Raw genomic sequence first — 19,934 nt, forward strand, 5'->3', positions numbered from 1 at the left:
CGTGCCTTCAAAATTCCGCTATCAAAGGATAACTTAAATAAAGAACTAAATATTATCTACTCCATTGCCAAATTTAATGGTTATAATAGATAATTTATTGAACAAATTATTAACAAATTTAAACACCATCCTAACACAACACTCTTAAATGATAATCCTAAACCAACCGCTTACTCCACATTCACATTCAATATAAATGCCTACAGTATTGCTAATGTCTTCAAAAAGCACAATACCATGATTTCTTTTTGAACTAATAATAGAAACCTTGAATTATTACATAACATCAACTCCTTAAATAAAACACGTGTCTTTTCTAAGTCAGGCGTGTACCGTTTTAAGTGCAACAACTGTAACTCTTCTTACATAGATCAAACTGGTCATAACTTCAAAATTAGATACTTTGAACACATTAATGCAATAAAATACAACAGATTTTCAGCAGTAGGGCAACATATACATGACACAAAACATATTTTCACTAAAATAGACCAGGATATTGAAATTCTCAGCACTCTAAATAAAGGCCCTCTCCTAGACATCACTAAAAACTGTTTTATTCACCTCGACCAGTTTTTCAACCCAAATCTTAACCTGAATGATATTTCTGAGAAGCCTAACGCCCTTTTCAATTTTCTCATCTCCATGTTAAATGACCTCAAGTCAACAAGCAAGCGATCAATCCTTCACAATTTACATAATACCCTCTCATGCTACTTGCCCCTTCCGGAACACCACCATGATCCTCCTTAGATACCCCCCCCTGCCCATTTGTTCCTTTACATCCCACCCTCTAATAAGCGCCTATTATTCCCCACCCTTTTCTCTATTTATCATCTCCCATTCATTTATCAATCACAATGGTAAGCTGTTTCGAGTTGAGCCTCACATTGTAACTTCTTTTAAAATCTTTTCCTATTTTATATACGGTATATTTTTATTTGGTTTTATACTTTTTAATGATTTAAATTATTTTTAAAATTTATATATCCACTTTGAATTGTCAAAATTAAGTCCTACACTGTTTTCCTAAGACTTCAATTATGTCACCTTTTACTCTTCGGCCGGAGAAACAAATGCCTACAAGACCTGCCTAGCAACAACTATACATAACTGCATATCACAAGTTCAATTTCATAACGAGTTATCCTTCAAGTTTTCATATTAGAACAAGTCCTTTAACTCGTTATTGATCTCAAATACAACATCTTCATACTTGTGAATGCAGCATAACAGGATTGTACTAGACCTACTTATGAACTTCAACTGGATTTGTTTCGACACGAAATAGTGGTGTTCTTTTTTTACTCTTTTGACTGTGATCATTGTGTTATGAACATCAACTGGAATTGCTTCGGCACAAAATAGTGTTAATTTTTTTGCCTGGATCATTGTGTTAGTTGTTTTTAGATCTTTCTGACTTAATTTTTGCACTGCTTTGCTAATTGGCTGATGATGACACTTCAAATGTGTTGAAACCGGTCCCAAATGAACAGGTTGTAACTTCTATTTGGTTCAACTTAACTACGGAGTATTGAAAGGTGGATCCTTCCTTCAATTTAATATTGTATCTTTAGCCTGTATCAAATATTTCTCATTGTAATTTCTTTTTACCTGTACACCAAGTTGCTTTGTATAGTTCCTTAACATGATCAATTTTACCCTACAAAGTGATAGTTTTCCACATTTAGTGCTATAAAACGTATAAATGAAACAAGACAACAATGGACATTCTCAAAGCACATGAAAATAAATGCAAACAGAAACTATATGCAAGATATTATAACTGTAATCTGTACATAAATTTAATTTTCATGTTAGAATTTCTACTTCAGATTGTTACAAGTGAACTATGTAGCGTGAGTGGAATGTAACTTTTTAAAGACTTTATTGGCGAAGTACTATATAATGTTTTATTTATTATGACCTATCCTGTACTGTTATTTGTAGAGCATAAGATAATTTAATGACCTAACCTGTACTGTATAATGTTGTATCATAAGGCATTTGTGAATAGTAGAATTCTGTCTATAGTTCCTGGAAAGATCCAGAAAGTTACATAACTTTTGTACAGGGTGTGTTATTTTGTTGGTATGTGTTCTAGAAAGTGTGTTCTGTCTATTCTGGAAAAATACGACTTTCGCGATCATGTGTATTCTAGAATGTTAGTCAAAGTTCGCGATCGAAAGTAAGGTTGTGATTGGTGAGTCTAGGTGGCGATAGGGAACACGTGCACGTTGATTGGCTGCCTCCAAGGCCAGTAATTCCTATATATAGTGAGCGAGGCAGTGTTTGAATAAAATCCTGTATCCTGAATTCTGTCGGTCTCGGTTTATCTGATTGCGAGCATCCTATCTGGTTGACGTCCACCGGCTTCCGGGATGGCACTCTACTCGGGTAAGCACTCTTGAATTCCGTTCCTGCTAAAATTTCCGTAATGTTCCGATTTGCTTTTCATACAGGAGTCTGCCCTAACCTCGCCTAGATTCACCAAATTAGTTACTTATGGCGCCTTAGTTTTTCAGCTGGACTTACCTGTTCGTTTACGAGGCATTCCCATTTCTTGTTTCACTAAAATATGTAAAATGTAGTTTAATATTATTTCCCTTGGGGTTTGCCTCTGGTAGTTCTGTATCACTTTAGGTACGCTAAGTTTTGGATAACCTTTTTTCACATCACTATATATTGCATTGTTCCACTACATTGGTAAATAGATGTATAGTTGATTTGAAATTTGAATTTACTCTGCTACGAAATAAGCTATGTATATCACTGAACTTATAGCTCGTAACTTGGAATTGTATGTGAAATGTATTTGTAAAATTATTTGGTAAATAATATTCTTCAAATCTAAGGATCACGGCCAGTTATTTCGGAATCCGCTATCTAAGCCATGTCCATGCCTTTGGTAGGTTCCCAGCCCTTTTCATCTTCCCGGTTTGTTGTTCACTAGTTGGCCCTACTGATATTTACGTACATGTTTTGTTGGAGATCCGCGTAATGCTAGCTACTGTTTTTCCGAGTGTGTAGTGTTTTCTTATATTGTGTATTGTGCTCTTACCTTCCCCTTTTAACTGTGTTTGTGCCTTGTTTGGTGTTACCACTGTAGTATAGGTTACACAGATCTCTTATGAAAATATGAATTATGTTTGGTGTTACCACTGTAGTATAGGTTACACAGATCTCTTATGAATATATGAATTATTCACTCACCTCAGAATTACTGGTTCCAACCATGTACCAAGTTACATCAGAAGCTAATGAGATTGATTTCAGTTCTAAAAAGTTCATAATTGGAACCAATAAATACAAGCACTCACTGGTATCTGCTCATATGCCATTAAGATGAAACTTCCTTTGGGACACTGTATGCTTCACCATTTACAACCTTGTGGGAAATGTCATATCCTTCCCATAACCTATGAATCCAACCAGTACTCCCCATAAATTCCAGAAATCCAAGCAAATGTGCAAAGGATCATGCAGATTCGCATAATAGTGGGCATTTTATTGATTGATTGATTGATTGATTGATTGATTGATAATTTTCTTCTTTATTCCCATTTCTAATGTCCTTTCCATAATCTTAGCCACTTGGGGTATCTCAACAATTCTATTACCATACGTGCTTTCCCATCACCTTTCTTCAAAATTGATATAATAGTTTCTCTTTACCAGTCTTCTGGAACCTGTTTGTCTTTCCATATACTTCTGATCACCTGATATATCCAGAACAGCTCTCCCCGTTTTCATCTCCTTAACTGCCATTTCAAGTTCTTTATTGTGATTTCTTCCCTCAGTTATTCTCCTGCTTGTTGTCATGTTTCCTCTGCTGTTTGATTCTTGTCATTTCTTACATTCAGTAGCTTCTGAAAATATCCTTACCACTCTTCCTTATTTCTTCTAGTTTTGTTATTATTACTCTATGTTCATCCATCACAAATCTGGTGTTCACATTCTCCCTTTTCTTAGGATTCCATACAGCAGTTTCTTTCTACATTGTACTCTTTTTTCTCCTTCCACCACAACTTTTTTGGCCATTTTCTTTGCTTCTGTATATTTCTGAATTTTTTAAAATCATATAGTTGCTGTCCTATCCATGCCTTCTTCTTCTGCTTCTTCTTTTCCTTGAATTTTTTTTTCTTTTACTCTATTATTCCGCCAAGGGGTTTCCTTTCTATCACATTTCAAAATGTTCTGCTAGTGGTGATTGTGGTGGCAGTGGTGATTATTGTTTTAAGAGCAAGTACAACTCGGCAATGACCCTCTATTCCTGATGTTCTTTCACATACCTTTTCTGCATGTTCAACTAATGCATCCTTATAATTCTTATGTTCCTCTTCCATGATCTCAATCTCTGTTCTGGGTAATAAATGTGCTGTCTCACTAAGGAAGTTTTCTTGCACATCGTTTTATTTCAGCTTCTACTTTTTAATTCTCATCTCTCTTTTTTACTTGACACTATTCATCTTTAATTAGTTTCAGTGGGTGTTTCTGTATAATACGTAAGAGTTAGCAACCCTATACTATACTACAGACATAACTGTCTTGCAGAATATCTTGTACTTATGTTTTGACAAGAGGCCAATTTAACCAGACTCCATTAGGATACCAGAAATAAAACTGACTTATTTCCAAGAAGCCAAGAAATGATGGTGACAACAATCAACAATTTATTATTTTAACCATTATGGTTTGATTTTGGTCCGTATTAACTTATATCTAATGCACCACTGAAGATCTACATCCACCTTGACAAAACTATAAATACTACAGTATAGTAGAGTAAAATGTCATTGTAATGAATGCCAATTTAACAAAATATTCAGAATAGCGAAATTATTTTAGGCCCCTTCCCTTTTCCCTATTTAATGTGTTTTAAAATATTTCATTGTAACAAATTTTGAACTTTCAGTATAATGTATTAAAATGTAGCATTTTTGCTTATGTTTATAATTTGTTCCTTCAAAATATAAATTAAATTCATCCTGTTTTAATCGCTGGGTATTTCACACAACATGTCTCTATACAGCTAATACCAGACGGCACACACTATACAACACACAGGTGAAACTACCCGATTAAAGATCAGGGGAAGGTAAGCAAACACATCACAATTCTAACGAGCGGGTTGCCTACCCAACAGCAACTGAAGGTTATCTTGTTCAGTTTTGGTTTATTAGTACTGAATGTCATTATGTAGGATTAATTTCATATACACAAAAAGCAAATTAAAGCCAATTTTCTATTAATAAAAATATCTACAAATATTGGGGTGCGCGGATTAGATTACAGTATCCGCGTTTACAGGATACGGTTCAGGTAGCCATTTTCCATACATGTATGCAATTAGTCGAGCTGGATATTGATTTTAAAGTAACCAATGCATAGAAGTGACACTATTGGCTGGGTAGGAACGCCACATTTACAATCAACCACTACGTTACGGTTTCAATCTCTACCTTCAGTAGTACATTTCGTTTATTCACGTCTCATGATGCGTTCGTCATTTATCTTTTGTTCTTGAAACAACATGTGTATTGGTGTGCCAGTTAACTCTTCTGGCAATATGGATCTAAAGAAGCAAAAGCAGTTTTCTTTAAAAGAAGAATGTGAAATACTTCAGGAAGTGGAGAAAGGAGGAAAGAAAGGAGAAATAGCAAAAAGTATGGCATCAGCCCTTCAACACTATCTACTTTTCTAAAACAGAACAGTAAGATAGAGCAGAATATTGATGCTGATGCCCTTGGCCCACAATGAAAGAAGATGAGGACAGCAGACTATGAAGAGGTGGATAAAGCCGCTTATACAGGGTTTTTCAAAATGCCCACTATTATGCGAATCTGCATGATCCTTTGCACATTTGCTTGGATTTCTGGAATTTATGGGGAGTACTGGTTGGATTCATAGGTTGTGGGAAGGATATGACATTTCCCACAAGGTTGTAAATGGTGAAGCAAACAGTGTCCCAAAGGAAGTTGCATCTTCATGGAAGATGGAGACACTATCAGCTGCCTCGAAAGAATATTCGCCAGTGGATATTTATAATGCAGACAAGACAGCATTATTCTACAAATTAATGCCAAATCTCAAATTCAAGGGATATCAGTGTTTTGGGGGCAAAAACTCAAAAGAACAGATAACGGCTCTTATGTGCATGAACTCCAGAAGGACGGATAAACTGAAGCCTCTCATAATTGGGAAGTTTGGGAAGCCAAGGTGCTTCAAGGGAGTACAATATCTGGCCTGTGAATATAGGCAAAACAACAAGGCATGGATGATATCAGTGATCTTTGAAGAGTGGGTGTTGTGACTGGAATGTCGGATGAAGGCTGAAAACAGGAGAACTCTTCTCATCTTAGACAATTGCTCATCTCACAATTGTGTACCTCGCCATTTGGAGCAAGTGAAAGTTTTAATTTTGCCTCCAAATACTACCTCAGTTCTGCTTTCACTGGGTCAGGGGATAATTCATGTGGTGAAGCGGCACTCCCGAGCTCATGTGGTTCGGCGCATGCTATGTAACATTGCCTCAGAGAGAGACATTAATGTCAACTTTTTGGAAGCAATGCAGATGTTCAGTGCTGCATGGAGATCATTGAAATAAGATGTAATCAGGAACTGCTTTAAAAAATCTGGAATGGGTTATGGAGAAGACACCACTGCAGAAAATGAAGATATGGATGCAGAAACAGAGAAGAACTGGAATCATTTGTGTGAAAAGTTGGATGTGTCAATAAGTGTAAACGTACTAATGAACATGTCCTGTGAATATGAACTTCCTCTCTCTAGTCTTACAAGGTGTTCTGTTTTTTATGAACATGAGTGTATAACTGTATAGTACGCGCACCTTTTCTTGAGCCCTGGTTCCCATTCGTTACTATGGAGATTCGGGCTCAAGAAAAGGTGCGCGTACTATATGTACATGAGTTATGACAAATACAGTAGAGACAATACACGACACTTACGGATTTCGCCTTGCTAAAATGGGAGACAATTCGACGGTGGCGCTCCTAGTGACTTGACCTGAACAAATCGCGCTAAATTCAAATATCAATGGAAATGTATATACGGAAATTGATAAATAAATTACGTCTAGAAAGAAAGTGGTATTGAGATATTAACTTCGAAGTTGCTAAAGCAATTCTGGATAAATGAATGAAGAATTATTTAAAAGGTTATTATTCAAAGACTGAAATTAGACATATAAACAAGGTGTGAAATGGACTGCTGTGAAATGGCTTGATCTTCCATTTATGCATTACTTTTTTAACTTTAGCATACCTGCCTGAAATCTTACGGTTGGATTTGTCTTTTTTCCTCATTTAAAAACATTGTATCATCACATTAAGACATTTGTCAATAAAAAATATCGGCACATTCCTTACACATATGATGCAATGAATTAACATTTAATAGCTGGACAATTTTCCTCTTAACATGAAGCCTACTAACAGAAAGAAAATCTATAAAATCTCGGCATTAATCTGAGAAGAGGGATAAAAGAAAAAAAAGTTTGAAAATGTTGTCGATAGTGATGCTTTGAGGAATATTTACGTACAATTAGAGTAAAAATTACCCTTGGCTGTATAGTCGAGGATTTTTAAAGTCGCTGGCCTGGAAAATGATCTGAACAGATCTTATAATTCTTATACAAGCGTAACGTCCCTTCTTTCTTGTACACTTTATCCAAATCACTTCTGTGACATTTCATAACCCACAAATCACACCTACAACAACACATCGGTATTGAAGGTTAACTGCTGCACTATACAATAAAATATGCGTATTATATTTTAAGCCCGTTAAAACATGGGTCGAGCAGGTCAGAAGATTATGAAGTACTATAAAAATCTCTGTCACTGGAAGATATATATGCAAACACAATATTACTTACATGTTCTTGTCACGAGGGAACCTGAAGAACGACCGGGCATTTTTCTCTACTTCGTAATTACTGCAGCCAAACACAGCACATACCTTTCCCCTCATGTTGAGAGGAGATATCAAGGAATGACACACGCTACTATTTAATTATGCCAACTCACTAAAAACGCATAAATAACACCAAAAACTTCACACAAAAATACACGTGCTCTTATGACAGAATCAGTACCGTTCAGGTCTATCCGCTAGAGTGAGCTCCAATAGCTGTCCCTCGATATCTCGCTCAGTGTCGTGTATTGTCTCTACTGTATTTGGTTATGATTAGAACTGGTATTTTGGGCTCTAAAAAATTAGTTTTAGGTGCCTAAAATATGCTTTTGAAACAAATAAATAGGCTTTTAAAAGAGAAAATAGGCACTTAAAATATGTTTTAAAAATGTGTAGATAGGCAGAAAATAGACTTTAAAATATTACAATATACACTTAAACTGTAATGTGATACTTTTTTTACTTTAACAAACATAGTATCCCTATTCTTAACCAAAATAACTGCAAAATTAAGATAGAATAAAAAAAGATATTTATCAAAAACAAAATTAAAAAGTTATGGATTATATGATATATCATTATCAGTACTGATCTAAAACCTTAATACTAAAATCACTGTACACAATTACAGCACTGCAGGCATCCAATAACGGCATAAACGTGAATGGAGTATGTGTTTATTATTTGTGAGGAATATTCCCACAGTAATTTCATTCGTAGTTTGCTTTGCAGTACATAACAATAATCTTCTCCAAATTTTCCACAGTCAGGCTGTGTCTTTTGGCTGTTAAAATCATTTGGAAAGCAGAAAAAGAGCGCTCCACACTCACAGATGTTAGAGGGGCATAGGAAAATTTACCTACATTTTTCAATTCAATTTCACTTCGTAAGTCTACCTTTTCCCCATCCATTACCTGATGTACCCTTTTAGCACTGAATAACCTGGGTTCTCCTACAGTACACTAGACCACTTGTTTTGTATTTTATCCCCTACCTTGCCCCTAGCACTTTGTATGTTATTCCCAGCTTCCTCAATTACAGAAAATTTCTGTTTGAGACTGTTTCCTTCTTCCTCCATTTTTGTAATGGTGACTGGAAGAAATGAAAAATTTGCCTGAATATACACAATGTCTCTCTGAACACTGGAACAATCATTTAACAGCTCTTTGGCAGATGACACACATGCAGAGTTGTCCGTTAAGGGCAAATTGTCTATCACAGTCATGATTTCCTCAAGATGTTCAGCATAATACAGGGCAGCTTCCATCCAGGAACCCCAACAGGTGATGTTTGGCTGTGGTGGAAGGGGAATAGAGGGGAGTTTCTCTCGAAAGATGGCTATTCTTGATGGAGCCTTACAGAACAGTTTCTTCATTGTTGAAATGAGAGTATTTACTGCAAGAAACTCTGCCCTAACTGTTTCTGCGAGTCTATGCAAGGCATGGGCCATGCAAGTAATATGAATTAAAGAAGGATAGAAAGTTTTGAGGAGAGGTGCAGTGGCAATCATGTAGGAAGCAGTATCGGAGACAAGGAGAAGGACTTTAGAATCATCAACACTCCCAGGATACAACAATTGCAACCCCTTCTTGATGAAGTATGCAATGCTTTGACTATTGACTTTCTCAAGCTGTTTAGAGCAAAGAAGGTGAGTGGTAGATGCCTGATTGGGTTCCTGTTTTCCTACTATAAGGTTAGCTATGTACCTGCCCACAGAGTCGGTGGTTTCGTCCACACACAACCATATGCAAGACTCCCCAATATCCTCCCTGATTGACAAAATGACCTCATTGTAACAAATATCTAAGTAGTTTTTCTTTAATGTAGATGCTGATGGGATGTGCTGCTTGGTGTATTTCTGTAAAAGATCTCTGAAAACCAGATTATGCACAGCAATCCAAGGGATATTTGCTGCAACTACCGGCTCTACACATATCAGCATAGAAACCATTATGGGTTGTAGGAGATATAGTTTGTGTGAGCAGAGTCTGTCTACTGTTACTTTTCATGGCTGCTTTCACTTTGTGACTGGCAGTATCTGCATGTGAAATCTAAAACACAATAAAGTGATGTCAATTAGAGACTAAGATGAGGAATAGAAAAGGTGAGCTATTGAATAAAATTTTGTAATTTTGAATTATTTAAATGAAGCCATTATTACTCTAAAGTTAATTAAGAACAAGCACACTAGAGTCCCCAAAGGACCTTGGCTTTCAATAACGGTTGCTGCCCAGCTCATGGCCTGCAGATATTGAGTGGCATGTGGTCATCATGATACATCCCTCAGCCATATTGCCTTGCCTCCGTGACCTCTGCCCACTGTAGCTTCTCAATAGACCTCATAGATTTCTAAATTACTGCCAGTACTGGAAATCGAACCCAGGTTGCCTGGACTAGGTCTCTACAATTAATTAGAGGAGCCAATATCAAAACCTTACTTTTAGATTAATATGAAATTTAAGATATATGAACATACCTGTTTACTGCAGTACTGGCAGAAAATAATCTTGCCATCAAAAGTCATTGTACAAGCCATTGTTGTGTAAGCGCACTCTTAGATGATTTTGTTTTAGGCATGATGAACTATATTCACTTAAACAGATGTTCTTTCACTGGTGACTTGACACAGTAAGTCCCTTCTTACTACCTGCTCCTTGTTCTTCCTAGATAGTTCTCCCCCTCAACCCGTCACTCGACACAGTACATCCTTTACTACCGGCTCGTTGTTCTTCTGAGCTAATCCTCCACCTCCACCCTTCACTTAGCATTCCTTTGGTGGCAGTTGTCTGGGAAGAGCACATTTCTGTGAAAAACCCACCCTCTGCTGTTCTGCTCATTCCAGGGATGTCCATTGTGTGATTGTAAAAATTACAAAAGTTGAATTTTATTTTAAATGTAGAAAATGGGCATTTTTAGGCACTAAAATAGTAAAATAGGCTCTAAAGGTCCAAATAGGCATTTTAGGGCACTATAAAACTCTATTAATGTAAGGGATTTATCATGAAATGTCAACATATTTAGAAAAAATCATGTTAGTTCATAAGGAGTGAAATAGGCTTTTGCCTTAAAATCCCAGGTCTAGTTATGATGTAAAATACAGGTACTTGCAAGAAGTTTTCAGCATCTTAAATTTTACCCTGTACCGGTACATTATGTCCTCAACTTTATTTTTTGAAAAAGTCTGTGACTTTCTTCTGAACACTCCCAGACACAAATGAATATTGAAGGTAGTCAGCAACTACTGCACTTGAATTAGAACAGATTCTAGCACATCACTTCATGACAGAAGAAAATCCTGAAGACTACGAGGCATGTTTGTTGCCTGCACAAGAGTCAAAATCTGTTGAACACTTTGAGGCACATCTTCTTCTTCCACCTCATCATCTCAAATGGACTCCTATTACTTATAATATCTGCCACAATCGCCACAATCTCTTCTTCTTGCAAGTACCTATACTTTATATCATAACTTCATGTACCAGTGAATGTTCATAAAAAACAGAACACCTTCAAAGACTAGAGAGAGAAAGTTCATATTCACAGGACATGCTCATTGATACGTTCAGCAGAAATGATTAGCATTTCAGTCACCTAGGTTCAGCATGTGTCCTGTAGCCTAAGAGGCACTGGGTCCTTCATGGGCACTGATAACTTGCTCCATGCGTGATAGCATCGACGCATATAAGGTGTGAATGTCGTCCTGGGGTATAGCCATCCATGCTGCATTCACCTGCTTCCACAGTTCATCTTTGGTGGTCGGCATTGGGTCGCAGCACCATACCTGTCATTTCACCATATCCCACACATTTTCGACTGGCGACAAGTCCCATGATCGGGCGGGCCAGGGCAACAGTCTGACATCCTGTGATAACAAGAAGGCATGTGTTCATGCAGCAATATGTGGTCGCGCATTGTCCTGCTGAAATATGGCGTCTGGTGTAGAAAGGGTATGGCTACGGGTGGCAGGATGTCATTCACGTAGGTCAAACTGGTCACAGTGCCCTGGACACATACCAACTGTGATTTGTGGTTGTACCCAATAGCACCCCACACCATAAGGCCTTGAGTTGGTGCTGTCTGTTCTGTGCGAATGCAGTCAATATTATGCCTCCCAACCTGTCTGCAGCAAACCAAAATGTGGCCATCATTTTCAAATAAACAGAACCTAGATTCAACTGAAAACACTATCTACTGCCATTCCTGTCCCCAGTGACAGCGTTGCATGCAATCTAGCATGTTTATGCACATTGGTCAAAGGTAGGCGGAGAAGTGGACGACCCGCCGGTAACCCAGACCGTAATAAACGATGACGGACTGTCACTCCTGATAGTGTACGATGTGTTACATTGTTCCAAAGTTGTGCCAGAGCTGAGGAGGATGCAGATCTGTCCTGCAATGCCATTTGGATGAGGTGTCAATCTTCTCAAGGGGGTGGTCTGGGTGGTGTGACCAGACCCATCACGTCACATTCTACAGCCTTCTGTTAACCATTCTATACACACCCGTTGCACTGCCAACACACTTCATCCCACATGAACAGCAATTTCCTGGATGCATGCATCACGTTCTCTCATGCCAATAATGCGCCCTCTTCCAAACTCACTCATTTTATGGTACAGTTCTCGCATGTGTCTGCAAGGCATCCTGCACATCTGCTCAAGTCACAGTAATCCATTGTCTTCGGTTTATAACGATAATGAGAGCCGCAGGCTCATTTTACCGTCGGTGGTGGTGCGCAGAGTTATCGGTGTGGACCTTGAACCTGAGGGCCGACATGGTTCAAATGCTAATCATTTCTTCAGAGCATACTAATGAACATGTCCTGTGAATAAGAACTTCCTCTCTCTAGTCTTTCATGGTGTTCTGGTTTTTATGAACATAATTTAATAAATACAGTATTAGGGGTATTTTATGTGTAAATTCATGTTGAAATAACATAGATTCTCAACAGATTTAGCAATGGGCGAGTTCTTTAGAATTGATTTATTTCAGTATAACAAAATTTCACTACAATAAATTAATTTCTGAGGTCTCCAAAATTTTGTTATACTGGTATTTTACTGTATAGTACAGTGGAATGGAATAATGTTAAAATTAGGTTCAACAGTAGTGCAGAAGAAATGTGCAGAAAAACAAGCAGGAAAGTAATGAATAAAAGGATGTCCTGGTAGAATGACAGAGCAAAAGAGGCAATAGAATGATGAAATAAGGCCAAGAAAGTGAGGGATATTGAAAGGGCCATAAATAGTGACACGTCAACTGAGAGATGAAAAAATACAAAAGCTAGACCAAGAACACTGAAATAAGAAATTAGAAGTAAAAAGGATCGTGAGAGAAGGAGAAGTGTTGGGGTGAATGTACCAAAAAACTACAGGAAGATAGTAAAGGAAATAAGATGCTACAGCCTTGTTAAAAGCAAGAGATCTGACAATGGAGGACATCACAGCACTACAAACAGTAAATGGGCATGTAGTAGGGAGTGCACAAGGAATTAGAAATGAAATAAAGACCTTTTTCGATACATTCCTGAATGAGGGAGAAACTACTGAAGAGGTGTAAGGAAGGTTGAGGATATATGATGTTCCACTTACATGGTCTAAGGTGGAAACTGCTCTACAAAAGATGAAAAGTGGTAAATCAGCTGCGATTGATGAAATTACTGCTGAAATGATCAAAGCAGCAGGTATACCTGAAGTGCATTGGCTATACAGAACTTTGAGAGAAATATGGTGTGAAGAATGGGTTCCAGATGACTGAACAAAAAGTATTATTATCCCTTTATTTATTGAAAAAAGGATGCAAAAGAGAAAGTGTGCCAACAATAGGGGTATCACACTGAAAATGGCCTGAAAATAATGGAAAAAATCATTGAAAGCAGACTGAGAGTAGTGATAGAACCTGCCCTGGAAGAAGAACAGCATGGATTTAGAACCAATATAACAACAACAGACCTGATCTGCACCTTAAGGATATTAATGGAACAGCACTGGGAGAGAGAGAAAGACCTAATTGTAGTATTGTTAGACCTAGAAAAGGGATAAGTTATGATAGGGTGCCTAGACCAGTCATATGGAAGTGCCTCAGAGAACTGGGAGTGCCTGAATATTTCATAGGTAAGGTCCAGATGTCGAACCAGAACTGTAATAGCAGTATGCGTGTTGGGGATGGCCATTCAGAATGGTTTGATACCACAAAGGGTGTCCAACAAGGGGGTTCACTGTCACCATTGCTATTCATTACTGTCATCGATAGCATTTTTAAAAATATGAAAAGAGACTGTGATGGAGAGCTATACACATGGGTGTTTGTTGACAATGTAGCCATCTGGGGAGAGACAGAGGTAGAGGTACAAACTAGGCTCGATGAATGGGTAGCAAAGTTCAAACAGTATCAGATGAAAGTTAGCACTACAAAAACTGTTGCACTGAAAATGAGTCGGAAAGATACTGGCTGCCACATAAAGCTTGAAGGTGAAAACATTCATTGTGTATAAGTATTCAAATACCTCAGGAGTATGATTTTCAACAGGGGTACTGCAGATAAAGAAATAGTAAACAGAGTGGGTAGCAGTTCCAACTTCTACAACCTCGTAAAACATCTACTTTGGGATAACAAAATGCCCATGAGAACCAAGTTGACCCTGTCATATTCGTATTCATTTATAGTCATATTTTTTGCCCATTCTCACATATAGTCTAGAAACATGTACACTGAAAGAGAGAGAAGTTAGTAAATTGCAAGCATGTGAAATGAAGTTACTACAAACTACTCTCCAAAAAATATGCAAGGATCATGTTAGGAATGATGATATCTGAATGGAACTGGAGGTGGACTCTATAGAAGAGAAGCTAAGGACTTTGAGACTAACGTGGTATGAACCTATAAAGAAAATGCCTGGCACAAGAATATCACATGCATTCCTAGAAAGAAAGGTTGAAGGAGGGAGGCCAGTGGGAAGACCTAGGAAGAGATGGCTACACCACCTGAGAGAGGATGTAGAGAGAAGAGGAGGGAATTGGCAGTCAGTAGTGAGAGAGAAGACATTTCTGGACAAACAACAGCACCCTACCTGGCATGCTGGAGGGGTTCTATGATGATGATGATGATGATGATGATGATGATGATGATGTTATAGTATAAAATACTATAAATACTATAGTATAAAATACAAGGTGGACATAGATCTTTACCAGTGATTTTCAGTGAAGTTTTAAACAATCAACAACCGAGGTCACATAGCTGTCGGCTTGCATTGAGGAGATAGTGGGTTTGAATGCCACTGTTAGCAGCCCAGAAGATGATTTCCTGTGGTTTCCTATTCACACACAGGCAAATGCTGGGGCTGTACCTTGATTAAATCCATAGTCACTCCCTTCCTAGTCCTAGCCCTTCCCCCTTTCCTATTCCATCAGCGCAACAAAGTTACAGTACAGAGTAGGCACTTTTGATGTGAATACTAAAAAACTAAAATCAATAGCACTTTACAACTTTAAAAAAAGCTGAATTCTGTGACCTACAAGATGATTTAAAACAGTCAAATGTTACAATAATTTTTGTAAACAAGAATTTGCATTATGTATTTTCTACATACCGTAAGCTAAATGATGGTGACAAACACATGTGATTGGCCAATTGGAAAATGATGTGTTGTGTATCAGAAGCAAATAAGTTTAGTTATTGCTGTGTTTCAAATATAACACATAAACTCTGGCCTGCTTCTGAACATCTATGTAGCCTAATCATACTACTATGGTGCTGCCTGAGTGGGCCAATGTTTGGAGACAGATTGGATTGTTGAAAGAGACAAAGAAGGATAAACAAAGAAACATTAATATAAAAAAAGAAAAATGAAATGGCGTATGGCTTTTAGTACCAGGAGTGTGCAAGGACAAGTTCGGCTCACCAGATGCATTTTATTTGACGCCCATAGGCGACCTGCACGTCGTGATGAGGATGAAATGATGATGAAGACCACATACACCCAGCCCCTCTGCCAGCGAAATTAACCAATTATAGTTAAAATTCTGGACCCTGCCAGGAATCGAACCCGGGACCCCTATGACCAAAGACCAGCATGCTAACCATTTAGCCATAGAGCCGAACTGTAAAAAAAAAATTATAGTCACTTGGACAGTTGTTAAATAAATATGTCTGACATCATTTAACTTCCTTCTTTGTATTTTAGATCATTATAAACATATAAATGGGGCCTCTGTGGCTCAGGTGGCAGTGTCCGTCTCTCACTATTGGGTTCCGTGGTTCAAATCCTGGTCACTCCATGTGATATTTGTGCAAGACAAAGTGCAGGTGGCACAGGTTTTTCTCCGGGTACTTTGGTTTTTCCTGTCATATTTCATTCTTGCAACACTCTCCAATATCATTTCATTTCATCTATCATTCATTAATCATTGCCCCACAGGAGTGTGACAGGCTTCGGCAGCCAGCAAAACTACTATTCTCGCCACTAGATGGGGGCCTCATTCATTCCATTCCTGACCCGGTCGAATGACTGGAAACAGGCTGTGGATTTTCATTTCTTCATAAACATTATAAAAAAATAATAATTTGTTTAAATGGAATGTTTTATATTTCCACCATTCCACACTTATAGATACAAAAATATAAACATTAATTCATTAGCTGGAGGAGGTCTCATTGACTGAAACATGAACTAACACATGTATTTATATCTGCAAGTATTGAATGGTGGATATATAAAACATTCCATTTAAAAGAATAATTATTTTATAAGTTAAAGTTAATATGGAACAAGCATAATACTAGTATTCATCAGTTTCATTATAAACGGTTAGGACAGAAAAAAATTCTTATAGTGTAAAACAAATTAAGGTAATTATGAGAGATGAACAATAAATGTAAGGCAGGATGTTCTCTGCTTACCATTGCCAGCTTAACTGCATCTGGACGCACATTTGCCAATGCACTTTGGATTCCCATTGCAGTTCGCACAACCTCCTTGTTGTCTATTACAGTGGCATAACAATTGACAAAATGTGTAACGTCGTCTTCTTTCTCTCCTTTCTTCACTGCTTCATCGTCCTCTGGAAGGAAAGTTCATTAATGGAAGCGAAGAAACATGTGACAAATTATGTCATATATCGAAATATACAAACATGAATCAGTGATACTTAAAAGGATAAATACGATGACAGGTCAGCATCAGAAGCAGAGCAGCTGAACAGGACACAAGGACAGGCATGAAAATACAAAAAGACAGGGATAATCTCAATGCCATTTTTTCCTTATCAGTCTCAATTGTTATACAACTTTTTCTTCTCAGCCCTTGAAATTTCTGCTTCCCAGCCTCATCAGGAGAGCGGACTTCAACCTCACTTGGAAGGTCATCTTGACAGAGCTTCAGTCTTGATGTAGGAAGTGTGGGGAAAGAACAATGGTGGATTAACAGAGGAAGAGGTAAGAGACAAAACGGTGAATGTGAATACAAATGGTAAAAGACTAGAAACACAGGAAAAATACAAAAGGAGGAGAGGAGCCCAATGGATCAATACAAATAATGAAAAGGAATAAACATGTGATGAATCACATCATATATATACTGGATGGAGAAAAGCCTACACATTTGAAGACGGCAATGTATGAAGATATAGAGACTGTCCTTGTAATAATATTTTTTCATGTGTGTCCTTGTCTCTTTTCCTATTGCCCCCTCTTCTGAGCAGGCCTGTCACTGTGATTATCCTATTATGCTTGTTCATTGCCCTATCTTTCTATACATGACTTGAAAACAAGTTTCATGAGGTCTACCCTATACTAATTATTAACAGCGCATGAATCCAATACAAAAAAAAAATGACTCATTTATAAATTCAATGATGCAAAAAAAATACATTCATAGTCTACATCTAGGAAAAAAGCACCTTCATTCAGACGTTTTCCCTCAACCAGTTTGACTTATAGTCTGCTTCTAAAAAATATGTTTACAAATTATCAACTCCTAAGAGCCAAAGGCCCTCATGTAGGAGCAGAAAACTCTTTCTCCTACAGCAAATGAAGGAAATTTTATGAAAAATTAACATACAATTATAATAAAATAGACAGACATTTAATATATTTCGTTTATCACACAAGCCACCTAAATTTCAATTAAGTCTAAGTCACCTCTATCATAATAAATTGTCAAGTTTTGTTTTATTTTTGATACCTGATGATATTTGCTGCCCTTGACAATCATTATTCAAACAGAATATTGGTTAATATTATTCACTTATCATGATTCTGACACCAGAAATATAGAAAGTCTAATGCAAAAAGGAGAACACAAGGTAGGCCTACATAAAAATAGTTTCCTAGACTAATAATTAACTTCAGTTTCCACAATGTCAAATAAATAAATAAATCAATCAATCAATCAATCAATCAATCACCACTGATCTGCATGTAGGGTAGCCACTCAAGTTGCAGATTTCCTATCAGTTGTTTACCTAATCTTTTCTTAAATAATTTCAGAGAAATTGGAAATCTACCAAATATCTCCCTTGGTAAATTATTCCAATACCTGAATCCTCTCTGTATAAATGAATAATTGCCCTAATTTGTCTTCCTGAATTCCCACTTTATCTTCATATTGTGATCTCTCCAAACACCACTCAAATTTATCTATCTAGAAATGCCATTCCAAGCCATCTCTTTCAGTGATGGGAAGAGTACAAAATACTGTAAAAGCAACAAACTGAATTGCACTTAAATAAGAAATAATTTAATTAATTACAATTACTAATTACTTTTTCAACAAGTAATCAGTAAAATTACAATTACAATTACTTTACAGAGTGAGATTCCGTTCTTTATAAAATCACTGACTTTTTTTTTTTCACATTGAGATGTTTTAATATCAAAGTTTGCAAGTAAAAAGGCATCACTCTGTTGTTATATATATGTTCATTTTAGCATAGAAACATTAAGTGGCTCTCATGCATAGTGAGACTAAACAAAATTTCAAAATAATTGCTCCCAAGCTAAATTTGCATATCACATTAGAGTTTTCATTATTTTGAGGATAACTAACTCAAAATATTCATTCAAATAGGGGAATGGAAATTTTTCATCCTCTCCGCCATCACGTTCAATTCAGTTCCATTCTCGACCATGTTGTAAACGTTTATCTAAATATCAACCAGTAACCACAACAAATTTGCAAGTAAATGAATGAGTGCACATCATACCCTGGACCTAATGCCTATGGCGTGATGACTTGTGAGTGCTGAGGCTCTAAAGTTGCCAGACTTTCAATGCAATGTATGTATATTGATTTATTAGAATGTAACCATTAGAATTTTATTTCAAGAAGAAATTATGATTAAAAATTACATTTTGTGAAAAGTAACAATTACAAGTAAAAATTACCAAAACTTCATAGTTACAAGTAATTCAATTACTTCCCTCCTCTGATCTCTTCACTGACAGCTTGGAACATACTGCTTAAGTTGAGCAGCTTGTCTCCTTACTGCCAAGTTTTCCCAGTCCAAAGATTATAACATTTTCTTAACACTACTCTTTTACCGGAAATCACCCACAATAAATCACGCTGCTTTTCTTTGGATTTTTGTTCCAGTTCTTGAATAAAGTAATCCTGGTGAGGGTCCCAAACACTGGAGCCATGCTCTAATTGTGGTCTTACCAGAGACTATTATGCTCCCTCTTTTACACCCTTATTACAATCTATAAAAACCCTCATAACATATGAAGAGATCTGTAACCTTCATTAACAACCTTATTTATCTCATTACTCCAATGAAGATCTTTCCTTAAATTAACTCCCAGATACCTAGAGTGATCTTCATGAGATACTTCTAGTCCATCAATGCAGTAATTAAAACTGAAAGGACTTTTCCTCTTTGTGAAACTCACAACCTGACTTCACCCCATTTACAATCATACCATTGACTGCTGTCCATCTCACAACATTGTCAAAGTCCTTTCGTGGTTGCTCACAATCATGTCATTTATTTATTACTCTA

This window comes from Anabrus simplex, chromosome 7 (genome assembly GCF_040414725.1).
Source record: "Anabrus simplex isolate iqAnaSimp1 chromosome 7, ASM4041472v1, whole genome shotgun sequence".
In the NCBI taxonomy this organism is placed as follows: Eukaryota; Metazoa; Arthropoda; class Insecta; order Orthoptera; family Tettigoniidae; genus Anabrus; species Anabrus simplex.